At 37.9% G+C, this 15,375-nt stretch overlaps 1 pseudogene; it reads right to left on the reverse strand.

The window, feature by feature from the left end:
- The window catches only part of LOC137740670 (uncharacterized), a 66,546-nt pseudogene extending 55,221 nt beyond the window's left edge, over positions 1–11,325 (reverse strand).
- Between the last annotated feature and the right edge of the window lie 4,050 nt (positions 11,326–15,375).

The following is a 15,375-nucleotide window of genomic DNA, read 5'->3' on the forward strand; positions in this document are numbered from 1 at the left end:
ATTCATCCAATTCAATGATTCTAGGGAAATTTGAAGGTTAATTTAAGCGGACCTAATTAACTTGGAGTATCGAGGTTCATAACTTATTGGATTGATAATTGGAAATTGATTTACGTTGCATATATTTCATGTGTGGAGAAGAACCCCTTAGCTATCCCATCATCCATTGATTCATCACAATTTTGTCTTAAAATCTGTTTTCTTTACAATCTGCCCATTTAGTTTAAATTCGTCCAACCACAATTCCCTCATATTTTGTTGAGTCGTAGTCATTCGTATTTGTTTTATTTTGTGTTTTTAAGCAATTGGAGTCATAACACTTTCAAATTCGTCCCAATTAAGTTCTAGTTTCTGTTTGAGTCAATTCAAATTAGATTAGCACCCCTAGTTAATCCTCGGTTAGAACGATCCCTACTTACTTCATTACTACAATTGTCACAAATAGGGTTTAATTTGTGTGTCAACATAATTTTCACATCAAATTTTGGCGCCGTTGCCGGGGATTAGCAAAGTTGCTAATCCCTTGTCTTGAGTCTTGTTTAAATTGTTTAGTTTCTGTTTTGTTTTAATTTTTGCACCGTGTGTGTGTGTTTTGTTTTTTTTGTGCCGTGTGTGGCACCTTATTTCCTTACTTGTGCCGAGTCTATTAGATTGATTGCTAGCCTTGTTTGCTCTTGTGTGCAAATACTAGTTTATGACCCGTGGCTCACAACCTGTTCGTGAGCATATCTCCGACTTTGACGGTGATTTCGAGAGGACTTTGAGAAGGAAAAAGAAATCGCAAGCGTCTAATCCTCCTAGTCCCGAACCTGAATTAGAAGAGCAAGAAGTTGAAGTTGAGGTTGAAGAGGAGGCCACAGATTGGGTTGAAGAGGAAGTACCAACCATGGCAGTGGACAATCGAACCATCAAGGAGCTTTCTGCCTCGGGTTTGGCGAATGCAGCCCCTATTTGCATCCAATACCCTAGGGCAGCCCCTGAGAAGACCGATGAATTTGAGTTGAAGTCCAGTTTGCTACATCACATACCCAAGTTCCATGGGTTATCAATGGAGGACCCCAATAAGCATTTAAAGGAGTTCGAAGTCGTATGCTCAAGTATGACACCGGTGAACGTGGACAGCAACATATTGAAGATGAAGGCTTTTCCTTTTTCTTTGGTGGAGAAGGCCAAGGATTGGTTGTATGAGTTGGCTCCCGGAATTGTCACATCATGGGAGAGTATGAAGCGAGCCTTCTTAGAGAAGTTCTTTCCGACATCACGAGTCATTCTTCTTCGTAAGAAGATTAGTGGAATTCAGCAAAGCCAAGGTGAATCTTTTCCTACGTATTACGAACGTTTTAAATCTCTTGTTGCTTCATGTCCACAGCACCAGATGAAGGAGGAGCTACTTCTCCAATATTTTTACGAAGGCCTTTTACCACTTGAACGGCAAATGTTGGATGCATCCGCGGGAGGGGCTCTAGTGGACAAGACACCTAGGGATGCCAAAACTCTCATTGCCAATCAAGCACTCAATGCACAACAATATGAAGGTGTTGGGCAGAGAGACACCCCACGGCCACAACATGTAAATGAGGTAAGTTTTATTTCTGAGTTACAATCCCAAATGGCTAACCTTACGTCTATGTTATCGCAGTTTGTTGAAGGCCCTAAAACGCAAGGAAGTACAATCTGTGGTGTATGCTCCATTCAAGGACACCAATCTGATCAATGCCCTCAATTAATTGAGAACGGAGGGTGGGAATCTGCCAATGTCGTGGGCTATGGGAATCAGAATCAACCAAGGGGTGATCCTTTCTCCAATACATACAATCAGGGATGGCATGACCACCCCAATTTCAGATGGAGAGATGCACCACAATATGGCCAACAAAGTGGATTCCGACAACCCCCGGGTTTCTTTCCAAGGCCAATGGCACCACAACCACCTCCTCAAGCACAATCATCCCAAACCAACTCAGGTACGTCTATGAATGACGATAAAACATATCAGTTACTAACCACAATGGCGCAGGGAATGCAGAACCAAGCAAAGGAGGTTAATGAGCTGAAGAAGCAAATGAGCCAAATGGCCGAATTTTTGGGACAAATTCGTGAAAATGGTAAGTTACCAAGCATTACGGTAGTCAATCCCAAGGGAGGGTTCGAAACGGCCAATGCAATCACCTTGAGAAGTGGAAAAGAAGTTAGCATTCCATCCAAACCATCACCATCAAGCCCCGAAGAGGATGAAAAACGGAGAATTGAAGAGGAAGAAGCAAGCCAACCCACGGCAAAGGTGGAAACACCTTTGCCGCAAGCTTCAAATGACTCAAAATTGTCTAATTCGGCCAAAAAGGGTAAGAATGGGTCAAATTCGGTTCCTACTAATGTTTTTCCTTTCAATGTGCCTTTTCCTAGTAGGTTCATGCAAACAAAGAAGGAGGAGCAGGAGAAGGACATTCTGGAGACGTTTAGGAAGGTCCAAGTAAACATTCCTTTACTTGATGTCATAAAGCAAGTCCCAAGGTATGCAAAGTTTTTAAAAGAGTTATGCACAACTAGGAAAAGAATTCCAAACAAAGAAGTTGTGAAAGTGAGTGAAAATGTATCGGCGGTTTTGCAACGAAAGTTGCCTCCAAAATGTAAGGATCCAGGGAGCTTTACCATCCCATGCACAATTGGAAACACTAGATTTAAACAATGCATGTTAGATTTAGGTGCTTCTATTAATGTCATGCCATATTCCATTTATGCATCTATGAACCTGGGTGAGTTAAAACAAGATGGCGTTATAATTCAATTGGCCGATCGTTCTAATGTTTATCCCAAGGGAGTCCTTGAGGATGTTTTAGTGCAGGTCAATCATCTCATCTTTCCTGTAGATTTTTATGTCCTAGAAATGGAGGATTCGAGCGATGCTCCATCATTGCCACTCTTGCTAGGCCGTCCGTTCATGAAAACGGCCCAAACCAAGATTGATGTGGCCAAAGGAGCACTAACAATGGAGTTTGGTGGTGACGTAATTAAATTCAATGTTTATGACTCTGTTAAGAATCCTAACGATAGTCATTCTTGTTTTGTCGTAGATGTGCATAAGGATAAAGGACCGAAAGGATCCACACTTACCACGAAGGATGTGTCAAGCACCACCATGGGAAAAGAACTTGGAGTGATTGCCCTACAACCACCCAATATGGCCGAAACTTCAAATGGGGACATTGTTGATAGGGCTGCCGATTTTGAGCCTTCAATACAATATGTTTGTAAGTCACCAAGCCCAATTCCAATTCCCATTTCAACTAATAGGTTGTTACCTTCTTTGGTGCAGGTACCCAATCAATTTCAAGGTGGTGGGAGCATTTATATGGATTTTAGGAACCCAACCACCAAAATCAGGGAGGATCACTATCCCCTCCCATTCATCGAGCCATACTACGAGAAATTCATGGAGCATGTTGTGGAGGAGATCCCATGGCATGCCGTGGGTCCTAAGTGAGAAAAGAAGGACTCGTCCGGCTGGAAGACGTTAAAGCAAGCGCTACTTGGGAGGCAACCCATGCAATCAACAAAGGAAGAACTTGGGAATCGCTCCACACTCAGATTTGCGTCCCTAAACCCTTTCCTTTGTTGTTTACTTTATGTTATGTGTATTGTGTTCAATTGTGTCTAAAACATTGAGGACAATGTTTAGTTTAAGTGTGGGGGGGGTAACATTCTGTTTTGAGATATTTTTGCATGAAATTCGTAGGGTTTTACCACCTAACATGTCTAAACTTGTGTCCCACTGTTTTTAAGTGTTTTTAGGCTATTTTAGAGTGTTTTAGAGTGTGTTGACTTAAAAATCCGAAAATACCATAAAAATTTGAAAAATTGTTTTGAAAAACCCAAAAAGAGTTGTTTTTGTGTGTTTGTTTGTATCGTAGGTTACCTTCCAACACAATGATGAGGATTTGGTTTTTAATTGCATGATGGTTAAGAAAGTTACAAACATGGATGGACGTTTGATAGACTCTTTGGTTTATGCTTGGTTGTAGTTATAGTTTACGAATTCACATGTAATCACAAATGATAAAAATCAGTTTTTGTAACATGCTTGAAGGAAGGAACTCAAACTAACGCTACATCCCTGTGAGACTTGAGCCTAAACGTTTATTTGGAGAGTAATAATCTGTGCATCATTGTTTTCTAAAGTTGTTGCATGATCTCATTATTCTTTTCTTGGTTACTACTTAGAAGGCGTTTCATCACTTAGTTCCAAATGCTAGAACTCATGCCCATTTCATTCAAAGCATGTTATTGATTTGCATACCACATATTCAAGATGAAGTTGTGTAGTGACCACCATCAAAGCCAAACAGCCATGTGCCCTTCACTCATTTTGTGTTTAAGTTTAACCCCATTGAGCTGTGTTAGCCCATGTTCTTTGTTAACCCACATTATCCTCACCTAGCCTAGAATAGGACCATCCGTATCCTTGTTCTTGAAGCATAGTAAGCATGAATGAATTCCCTTTGATTAATGTGTTGCAGAAAATAAGTGTGGGGGAAGGATTATTGATATGAGTTTATGTGCCATAGGCATGGTTAGAAAAAAAAAAGAAAAAAAAAACAAAAAGAAAAGAAGAAAGAAAAGAAAAGAAAAAAGTGAAAAAAGAGTTGAAAATAGTTAAAAAGTATTGGTTGTTGAAGTAAGGGCCCAAAACAATGAATTAGGCCCTAAGAGTTGTTTGAATCTCCCCTATTTGTCTAACAGTTGATTTCTGCATTCTAAGGGAATTCTAGGTCTTAATTTCATTACTTTGCTTGCTATTGCTTAAAGAACTTTTGTTTATCCCTACCTTTCGTTGTTAGCCAATACCCCAAGCCCCGTTACAACCCTTGACTTCTATCTTGAGTGTTGTGCATTTCAATTGTGGAGTTTGAATTTGGTATGAGCATATGGTGTCACTGGTTCTCGCATCTAAGTAGTAGCATCCCATTCATGAGATCATATCTAAACATGTTTAATTACTCCAGAAATTGCGTTCTTTGTTATAACATATGTGAGTACTAGTCTTTCATGTTTACATCAATCTTCTCACATATAACTAGTGTAGGGCGTGTAGTCAGAAAATCTGAGTAAAAATTGAGTGCATAACTAGTGAGGAATTGAGGGAATTCTCTAAGGCATGTTACTACATTCAAAATGTGTTTTAATTGATTAAATGCGAGCTAGTGAATGGTGACTATGATTAAGTATGTGCTTGAGGGGAAGGAAGACTAAAAGCTATGTGAGTAATGATCTTTGACATGTCATGTTTCATTGGAAATCCCTGAGGCAAACGTTGGAAGGTTTAGGTTATGTTTTGTTTGTTTTGTTTCGTTTTGTTTAGTTTAGTTGTTTTGTTTTGCTCGAGGACTAGCAAAAGTTAAGTGTGGGGGAATTTGATAGGAGCATATGCATGCGACTTAGTTAGCTTGTTCTCGTGCATTTATGTTGTGTTTATTTAGTTATTTTAGTGTTTAAGGCCACTTTTGTGTATTTTCAGATTATAAGGCCAAAGTGTGCAAGAAGATGCAAATTGGAGTATTTTGGAGCGAAAGAGGAATGAATGAGTTGAAGACTTGAAGAAACGACGAATTCCTACTCCAACGATGAATTCTTACCAAAACGAGGAATCCTACTCAAACAAGGTTTCCTACTTGAAGTAGGAAAGTTAACCCTAAGTTTCCCATTTTGGTAACCTTTCCTAAACTTAAACGTCCGTATTTTCTAGCCACTTTGACGGCCTTGTATGCATTTTAGGACACAAAACCATGGCCCTAGCCCACTTTAAAGCCCAAGCCGTGCCCTTGCACTTTCTTTTCCTTCCCTTGCCGTGCAAGGGGGGGTATTTAAGTCCATTGTCATTCACTTAAACCCTATTTCCCTCTCCTAACCTAACCCTAGCCGCACCTTGCAGCCATCCCTTTTAATTTCTGATTTTATTTCCTAATTCTAGAAGCTTTTAACTTAATTCTAATTCACCAAAATAAAAGAGGGTTTGAATTTCTAAACCCTAGGGTTTCCACCATTTAGCCGCACCTTAGGAACCTCTTATTATTTTTCTTTTCATATTTTTCAGCAAAAAAATAAATAAAACAAAACAGCCACAAAAACCTAATTCCTTTACTAAGCCGTGGCCTCCCATTTTATGATGGACCCTAATAAACCAAAAATAACTCTAAGCCGCACCTAATCTTTTCACTCTAAGCCGTGCCCCCCCCCCATTTTACCATTCACCCTAATATTCTACCCATTCTCTCCCATTTCTTTCTTTTGTGCCGTAGCCATTATCACCCAGATTCCATAATCATTCAGCCGTCACTCCACTCATTCACCATATAAAAAAACTCTTGTTTATTCACACACAAAAAAACCTAGCAGCCACCATCCCATTATCCCATTCATTCATCCTTGCCGCTGCGAATACATCCATTCCAGCATCCCATCACCCAAAAACCAAACAGCCGCAGCACCATTCCATTCTCTCTTTTTGTGCCGCAACCACTATCACCCATAAACCATTCAATTCATTCAGCCCCTTCACACATATTCACTCTCCAAACCGTAACCTAAACACTCTCTGCCGCAGCAAGGAGAAGAGGAAAGAGGGGCTTCGACGCGCAGAAATTCAAGTGGATTCGTTGTGCGTTCTAGGTGTAATCAATCCTTTGTGCTTTATGTTTAAATTCAATTGTATTTCTCTTTTTGTGAACATGAGAGGCTAAACCCCCTAGTTAGCTAGGGGGTGATTCGAAACCATTATTATATATGTGAAATAAGTTGATTACTTCCAGTTATCGTTGCATAAGTTTTGAATACAATTTGCTTAACCGTTTGATTTAGAACTTATTCTTGTATGTTGATTGAGAGTGCACGCTTAATTTGCATGCTTGAATTTGATGCTAGGATATAAGTTTGTTTCACCTAATCGTTATGAATTTATATTCACAAGTAGTGAAGGTTGCTAGTCACGATCATGTTAAGTAGATTCCTGGCAAGCGTATCATGCTTTCCATAGTTACAAATGCCTTGTCGATGCTTATGATTTCCAAAGAACGTAATGATTCTAACTTATATCTTTATCATGCTGTTCATATAGAGAATTTGTTAGGAATAATTTGTTTGCGATGCATATTCATCCAATTCAATGATTCTAGGGAAATCTGAAGGTTAATTTAAGCGGACCTAATTAACTTGGAGTATCGAGGTTCATAACTTATTGGATTGATAATTGGAAATTGATTTACGTTGCATATATTTTATGTGTGGAGAAGAACCCCTTAGCTATCCCATCATCCATTGATTCATCACAATTTTGTCTTAAAATCTGTTTTCTTTACAATCTGCCCATTTAGTTTAAATTCGTCCAACCACAATTCCCTCATATTTTGTTGAGTCGTAGTCATTCGTATTTGTTTTATTTTGTGTTTTTAAGCAATTGGAGTCATAACACTTTCAAATTCGTCCCAATTAAGTTCTAGTTTCTGTTTGAGTCAATTCAAATTAGATTAGCACCCCTAGTTAATCCCCGGTTAGAACGATCCCTACTTACTTCATTACTACAATTGTCACAAATAGGGTTTAATTTGTGTGTCAACATAATTTTCACATCATAATATACTATGTTATGTGATGATATCAGGTATCTATGTGTCTGCTGTTGTCATGGAAAGCCGGATTCTTTGCCAGAGCTATTGCATACTTGCTGTCGACATATATCTCAATTGGTCGTTCCTGTGGCATGCTTAATTATTTCAACAAGTTTCTCAGCCAAATTGCATGACAGGCACATAAGGTAGCAGCTACATATTCAGCTTCGCATGTAGAGAGTGTGATAATCGGTTACTTCTTCAACATCCATGTGAAAACAGTGTCTCCCATGAAAAATACAAGGCCAGTAGTACTTTTCTCTTATCAGAATCTCCTACCCAATCATTGTCTCTATATCCAACAAGTTTGTAGTTATCAAAACTTGAATAGAACAAGCCAAAGTTAACTGTACCTTTAAGGTATCGAAGAATTCTTTTGGTGGTCTTCAAATGTGTAATTGAGGGATTCTCCATGTAGCATCTGACTAATCCAATGGCATAGAGAATGTTTGGTCTTGTGCATGTCAAGTAGCACAAGCTTCCAACAAGACTTTTGAAAAATGTTGGATCTACACTTTTTCCTTCGTCTTGCCTGGTTAGTTTGACTCTGCACTCCACTAGCATGCTTATGGACCTCCAGTCATCCATATTGAACTTTTTCAGCATCTCCTTTGTGTAGCTTTCTTGGGGGATGAAAAAGCATTCTTCCTTCTGCTTAAATTCAATGTCTAGGTAGAATGCCATTAGCCCAATGTCGGTCATCTCAAATTCTTTGGTCATCATTCTCTTGAACTCTTCAAACATGTTTGGATTACTTTCAGTGAAGATTTGATCATCCACATATAAGCACACAATGGAAATATCTCCATCTTTCACTTTGACGTAGAGAGCATGTTCATAAGGGCACTTGGTGAAGTTATTTCTTGGAAGTACTTGTTAGTGCAATTATTCCATGCTCTTGGCACTTGATTTAAACCACAGAGGGCTTTCTTCAACTTTAGAACCTTGTTTCCAGGTTTTTTACTACAGCCTTTCACCACTAGTCTTGCCTTGTATCTTTTGACCTCTCCCTTGAAATTTTTCTTTGTCTTGTACACCCACTGGACTCCAATGGCTTTGTGTCATTTCGGAAAAAGAGGGAGTTCCCATGTATCATTTTTCTAGATTGCTTCAATTTCTTCGTCCATCGTTTTTTTCCATTTAATATCTTGCACTGCTTCTTAGAAGTTGACTGGTTCACAGTCAGCAAAGAGATAGAAAAATGTTGAATTATCAAGTCTTTCAGTGACCTCATAAAGATCTCATATACTTCTGGTTGGTTCATCTCTTTCATTTAGACTCCTACTTAATGATGTTGATGCAGGTGAGTTTCCATGAATGGTTGATGTTGGTGAAGGAGATGCAGTAGTGGGTTATTGTTGAACTTCTCTGGCTTGATCCATCTTTGTTTGTTTATTATTTTCTTCAAATTGAGGAAAGAAGTTGAGATCACTTGCATGTGATCCAAAATCTCATTCTCATTCTTCATCGAATGTTGCGTCTCGACTGGTCATTGTTTTCCCATTGTTCGGATTATACAACTTGTAGCCTTTTGAATTTGATTCATAGCCAATAAAGATGAACTTCACACTTTTATCATCGAGTTTGGTTCTTCTCTTGTTTGGTACATGTACATGGGCTATACTTCCAAAAACTCTTAGATGGGAAATACCTGGCTTTCTTCCACCATGCTTCTTACAAAGTCTTTCCCCACACACTCCTTGTTGGAGATTGATTGGATAGGTAGACAACACATGCTATAGCTTCCGCCCATAACTCCTTAGGCAATATCTTGCTTTTGGGCATGCTTCAAGCCATGTTGAAGATAGTTTGATTTTTTTTCTTTCTACCACTCCATTTTGTTGAAGGGATCTTGGAACTGTCAAGGGTCAATGAATTTTATTGGCTTCAAAGAATTCTTGAAATTCCTTCAAAATGAATTCTCCTCCTCGATCAGATCTCATGGATTTGATCTTGCAACCACTCTCATTTTCTACAGTGGCTTTGAACTTCTTGAATGCTCCAAAGACCTCTAATTTCTACTTCAAGAAATTTACCTAGGTTCTCCTTGAAAAATCATCAATGAAGAGAAGGAAATAATTTATTTTTTTTACCAAAAAAGCTTGGTTTTATTAGACCGCACACATCGGTATGAATGAGCTTGAGTGGCTTCTGAGCTCTTATCTTCAACTTCTTTGGAAAGTTTTTCCTGAACTGTTTTCCAAGTAAACATCTTTCACAAATTTGATCAAGGCGATTGATGCACGGTAAGCCTCTCACCATATCCTTCTTAGATAATAACTCTAATCCTCCAAGGTTAAGATCCCCAAAATGAAGATGCCAAAGCTAGGTTATGTCTTTGTAAAATGCCTTGAGACACTTTGCAACATTGTTTTGAATATCATAACCTTTTTCTAAGAGTTGACCCAAACTCAAAATGTTGCTTTTCATATTTGGCACGTAACAAAGATTTGAAATTAATTGGTGACTGCCCATTTTCATGGGAATAAGGATGTTATCTTTTCCTTTTCTGGGTATTTTGGATTCATCTCCAAAAGAAACGTTGCCACTCACTGATTCATTGACCTTTATGAACATGCTTCTTCTTCCACACATGTGGTTGCTGGCACCGGTGTCAAGGTACCATGTATATTCTTGGTCATCATCATTGTTCTTGCATGCTAGTAGCACAATGCCATTCTCTTTTTTCTCTTTCACATAATTGACTGCCTCATCAAGTCTGTTGTTTAGAACTCTACATTCCCAAGCATAATGCCTGAACTTTTGACAATTATAGCATTGAACTTGAGATTTATCATACCTCAAATTTGAGTGTCTGACAATTATAGTATTGAACTTGAGATTTATCATACCTTAAATTTAAGTGTCCTCTTCCACGACCTCTTGTTGAGCTCTCTCCTTTTTCATAGTTGTTATGGTCGTTGAAGTTCCAACCACGTCCACGTCAACAACCTTGGCCACGACTTCTTACGTTTTGACTTCTCTAATTGTTGAAGCTTTCTTCTTTCTTCTTTGGGTGGAGTTATGGCTTGAGGAGTTGTTCATCAATCCCTTGTCTCTTCTTGTGTTTCTCTTCGTATGCCTGCAAGAAACCCATTAGTTACTCTATAGCCATTTCTTCCATTTTTTTGTTTTCTTCAATTGTCACGACGATGTGCTCGAATTTGGGATCTAGCAAGCGTAGTATCTTCTCCATTATTTTAACATCTTCCAACTTTTCACCGTTTTTTTTTTAATTGATTGGAAATAGCTAAGACTCTTGAAAAATAATTGGAGATTGATTCAGACACTTTTATTTGTAGAGATTCGAACTCACCTCCCAATACTTGAAGATGAACCTTTTCACTTGGTCAGCTCATTTGTAAGAGATTTAAAGCTTCTCCCATACTTGCTTGGCGGAGGTTGCACTCGAGATTTTCTTAAAGTTGTTGTCATCCAATGCTTGGGAAATGAGATAGAGAGCATTCTTGTCTCCCTTTCTTGAATCTTTCAAACTCTTCTTCTTGGGTTGGGATAGAGTAGTTTCATCATTTAGCTCACTGTAACATTTCTCCACAACTTCCCAAACATCGTGTGCACCCAAATAGGCCTTCATTTTGATACTCCAATAATCAAAATTGTTGTTTGGTGCTGGAACTTGGAAGGCTGCCATAACATTGCTAGCCATAGCTCTGGTACCACTTTGTTGGGGCTTAAAGAGACTTCGCTACTTTGGATATGTTTATCTCACAAAGAAGAATGTTTGTAACACAACGAAAATTGATAGGCAAGAGAAAGGAGGAACACTCACAGTATTACACAAGAATACTCTTCTTACTTCTTACTTAGTTTACATAGCATCACACACACTCATATTTATAGCCATGATCAGCCGACTTACTAAGTCGGTGGAATTGGACTAATTCATCATAGTCATAAGTTTGTGGTTCTAGATACTTCTAATTGCCACCATTTGATTTAAATATTGCTAGAACTTTCTAGCATTTTTTATATGCATGTGTGATGCACAGACCACCTTTTGCTAGAATTATGTAGCACATTCATAAGCTTTTCTATGTGTTGGATCATCTCCTTGGACCATAAACAAGATTATAATTCAACAGCAAGCTTACGAGTTGAATAAGAATGTGAGAAAACAAGATATTAATTCAATAACAAGCTTATGAGTTGAATAAGAATGTGGGATAGGCTGATTTTTATGATCTTAATGATCATTTTCCTGAGCCTGCTGACTATGTTGACATGGTTAGACTCCTTAATGTTGGTTGGCTGATGCGAAATATATAAGCACACAAATTAAAACCCTCTTTTGACAATTGTAGTATATATATATAAGTAGGGATCGTTCTAAACCGGGGATTAGGAGGGATTGCTAAATCACTTGAAAACTGACTCAAAAACGTAAAACAAAGGTTAAAACACTAAACTAGACTCAAAGAATGCAAAACTAAACACTAAAACACTAAAACAAACCAAAAGACTCAAAACAGCAACAAAACACTCAAAACTGCCTTAAAAACACAATCTGGGCAGTTTTGAACACCTAACACTAATTTGGACGAATTTGGGTTATAACTTGAATCAAAACACTTAGAAACACAAACTAAGACACTTTCTAACTAAATTGAAACACTAAAGTAAAGGGGGATTTAGTTTTGACGAAATTAAAACAAAGAAAACAGATTGTAAAAACGAATTTGATGAAAATATGGATGGAATGCTAGCTAGAAGGTTCTTCTCCACACATGTCACACTTGCATACAAGATGATTTTCAGTTGGTCTTTCGATGAATCATGAAAGTCAACACCCCGGGTTAATTAGGTTCGCTTAAATTAACCTTCAAGTTCTCCTTAAGTTAATGAATTGGATGGGAAAGCGCATACAACAATTCAAAACATTCTCCAAAAGTCCTTTACGTGAAAAGCACAATAAAGATACAATCAAAGATCATTAAGCAACATGAAAACTATAAGTGTTGACGAGGCATTCGTTACTATGATGAGCATGAAACTAGTGCCAAGAATTCATTTAACGCGATCGTTTATAAGCGACCTCCACTACTTGTGAATATAAGTTTGTAACTATTAGGTGAAACTCCCTTATATTCTAGCATCATATTCATGCATGAAAACTAAGCGTGCACTCTCAATAAACATACACAAATAAGTTATCAATCAAGCAGTTAAACAAATTGAATCCACAACTCATGAAATTCCAACTGAAGGTAATCAATTTATATTGCAAGCATATACATGGTTTTGAATCACCCCCTAGCTAACTAGGGGTTTAGCCTCTCATGTTCACAGAAATAGAAACAAAATTGAAATTAAACATAGAGAACAAAAGATTGATTACACCTAGAACGCCCAACGATTCCACTTTGAATTTCTGCACATTCAAGCTCCTCTTTCTTCTTCTCCTTGCTGCGGCACAGAGGTCTTAGGGTGATTTTGGATGTGATTTTGGTTTAGGAAGGGATTTAGGATGATAAAGGGTTGCGGCAGAGAGGTGGAAGGTGGCTGCAATGGTGTGTAAGTGTATGGAGGTGTAGAATGGTGGCTGGAATGGATGGAAGGTTGCGGATTATAGGTGGAAGAATGATGGTGGCTGCGGCAATGTATGGAATGATCAAAGAATGATCCTAGGGTGCGGCTTAAGTCGAAGTATTAAAAGGGTTTTCAGAAATTAAAACCCTAACTTTTTTTGGTTAACTAAAATTAAGTCAAAGGCTTCTAGAATTAGGAAATCAAATCAGAAACTAAAAGGAAATTGGCTAAAATATGCGGCTAGGGTTTTATTTGAAAGGGGAATGTGTTTAAGTGCAGAAAATAGGAAATAAGGACCCCCCTTGCACGGCAAGGGAAAAGGAAAGGTTAAGAGGTGCGGCTTAATGCTTTAGGAAAGGTGAAGTGTCCTAAAACTGAAGGGAAAAGGGGTCCCTTGCACGGCAAGGGATGGGGAGAAAGGGAAATGAGCGGCAAAGGTCCCTAAGGGGTCTAGGGCCTTTGTTTTGTGTCCTAAAGTGCATACGAGGCCTTCAAAGTGGCTGGAAAATAAGGACTTTTAAGATTAGGAAAGGTTACCAAAATGGGAAACCTTGGCTTAACTTTCCTACTTCAAGTAGGAATCCTTGTTGGAGTAGGAATCCTTGTTCTTCTAGGAATCCTCATGTGAGTAGGAATCCATCTTCAATTAGGAATTCATATTTCTTCAAGTCTTCAACTCATTCATTCCTCTTTTGCTCCAAAAGACTCCAATTTGCATCTTCTTGCACACTTTGGCTTTATAATCTGAAAACACACAAAAGTGACTTTAAACACTAAAATAACTAAGGAAACACAACATAAATGCACGAGAACAAGCCAATTAAGTCGCATAAATATGCTCCTATCATTGGCACAAATATCTCTATTATTTTTCTTTAAAATCATTTAGGCAATTTGTGTACCTCCATGTTATTTAAAAGGATTAGGGCCTGTCTGGTAACGTTTTTGGAGAATATTTTATAAAATGATAACGAGAAAATGGATTTGAATTTTCAAGACTCAAGAATGTGTCTGGTAAAATATTGTAATTTCGGTCATTTATGAAGGTGTTCTCTTTCACTGTCTTCCTTACGTACTTGGTTTCTCATACTAAACGTGTTTTGCTACTTGGATAACAGATACAGTTTTTTCAAATTTTCAACCAAATTTCAAAAGTAGCCGAATAAGTCCCGCTTCTTGAATCACAGAACAATAATGCAAAGAAAATTGTCGACAAGAATGATCTTTATGGTTCTTTTCTACAATGTTGCATGTGAGCAATTAAGGATTTAGTGAGGCGCAGCTTCATACTTGAGTAAACTAGAACTATATTATTAAGTGCTTACTACAGATTTGAGAATGCTCTTGATTGTTTTTTTGCTACAAAAGATTCCTCTTGTTAAACATTGCATAGTTGTAGCTTTCTACAAAAGATTCCTGATGTCTCCGGCTGCCAAAATGAAATCATTTTTGTTTCGTGATCTTGATCCTCCTTCATTAAAAGCAATGGTTAAATTTTATCAAGGACTTTTGCGGTTTTTCTTGCAAAATAGTCAATGAATGAAGCGTGATCAACTTCTAATAGTTTTCCTTTTTATCTTTTTAACTTTCTGCTCTTTATCAATGACACAGCTGGTGTGATAACTACAAACACCGTAGCTATCCAACTTGCAAATGCATGCCAAAAACCCTGGTAAATTACATATGTGAATACTTGTTTGCTTGCGTTAGATAAGTACTTGTTTGAACTTTGAACATATGCGTATATACTGCATTTCCTTTTTATCGTGGGATTTATTTTTCTCACCATTGGATTTTGATTTTCAAATCAGTTGCTTCTAAAACACATCGATACCCTTCAACTCATAATGTCATTGTTTTGCAGCATTGCATTATTTGGCTCTGTAGACAAGGGGAAACTATTCGTCCCTAAAGCAGAAGAGAAGAACTGTGTTATTATTTCATCCAAGACAAAAAAGTTAAATCATATTGACACTGAAGCTGTTAAAATGCACTTCCAATTTCAATGTGTCCCTAGCTCTAGTCTAAGAGGGGTTAAAGCTCACCCTGATTAGTGATTTAATTACTTTTGTTCTTGTATTACTACACAATCTAAAGCCAATCTAAAGCCCAATTTGTATAACGGACCATTAAGGCAATGTTGATTAATACATGTAGGATATATTTTTTC

This window comes from Pyrus communis, chromosome 7 (assembly GCF_963583255.1).
Source record: "Pyrus communis chromosome 7, drPyrComm1.1, whole genome shotgun sequence".
Taxonomy (NCBI): domain Eukaryota; kingdom Viridiplantae; phylum Streptophyta; class Magnoliopsida; order Rosales; family Rosaceae; genus Pyrus; species Pyrus communis.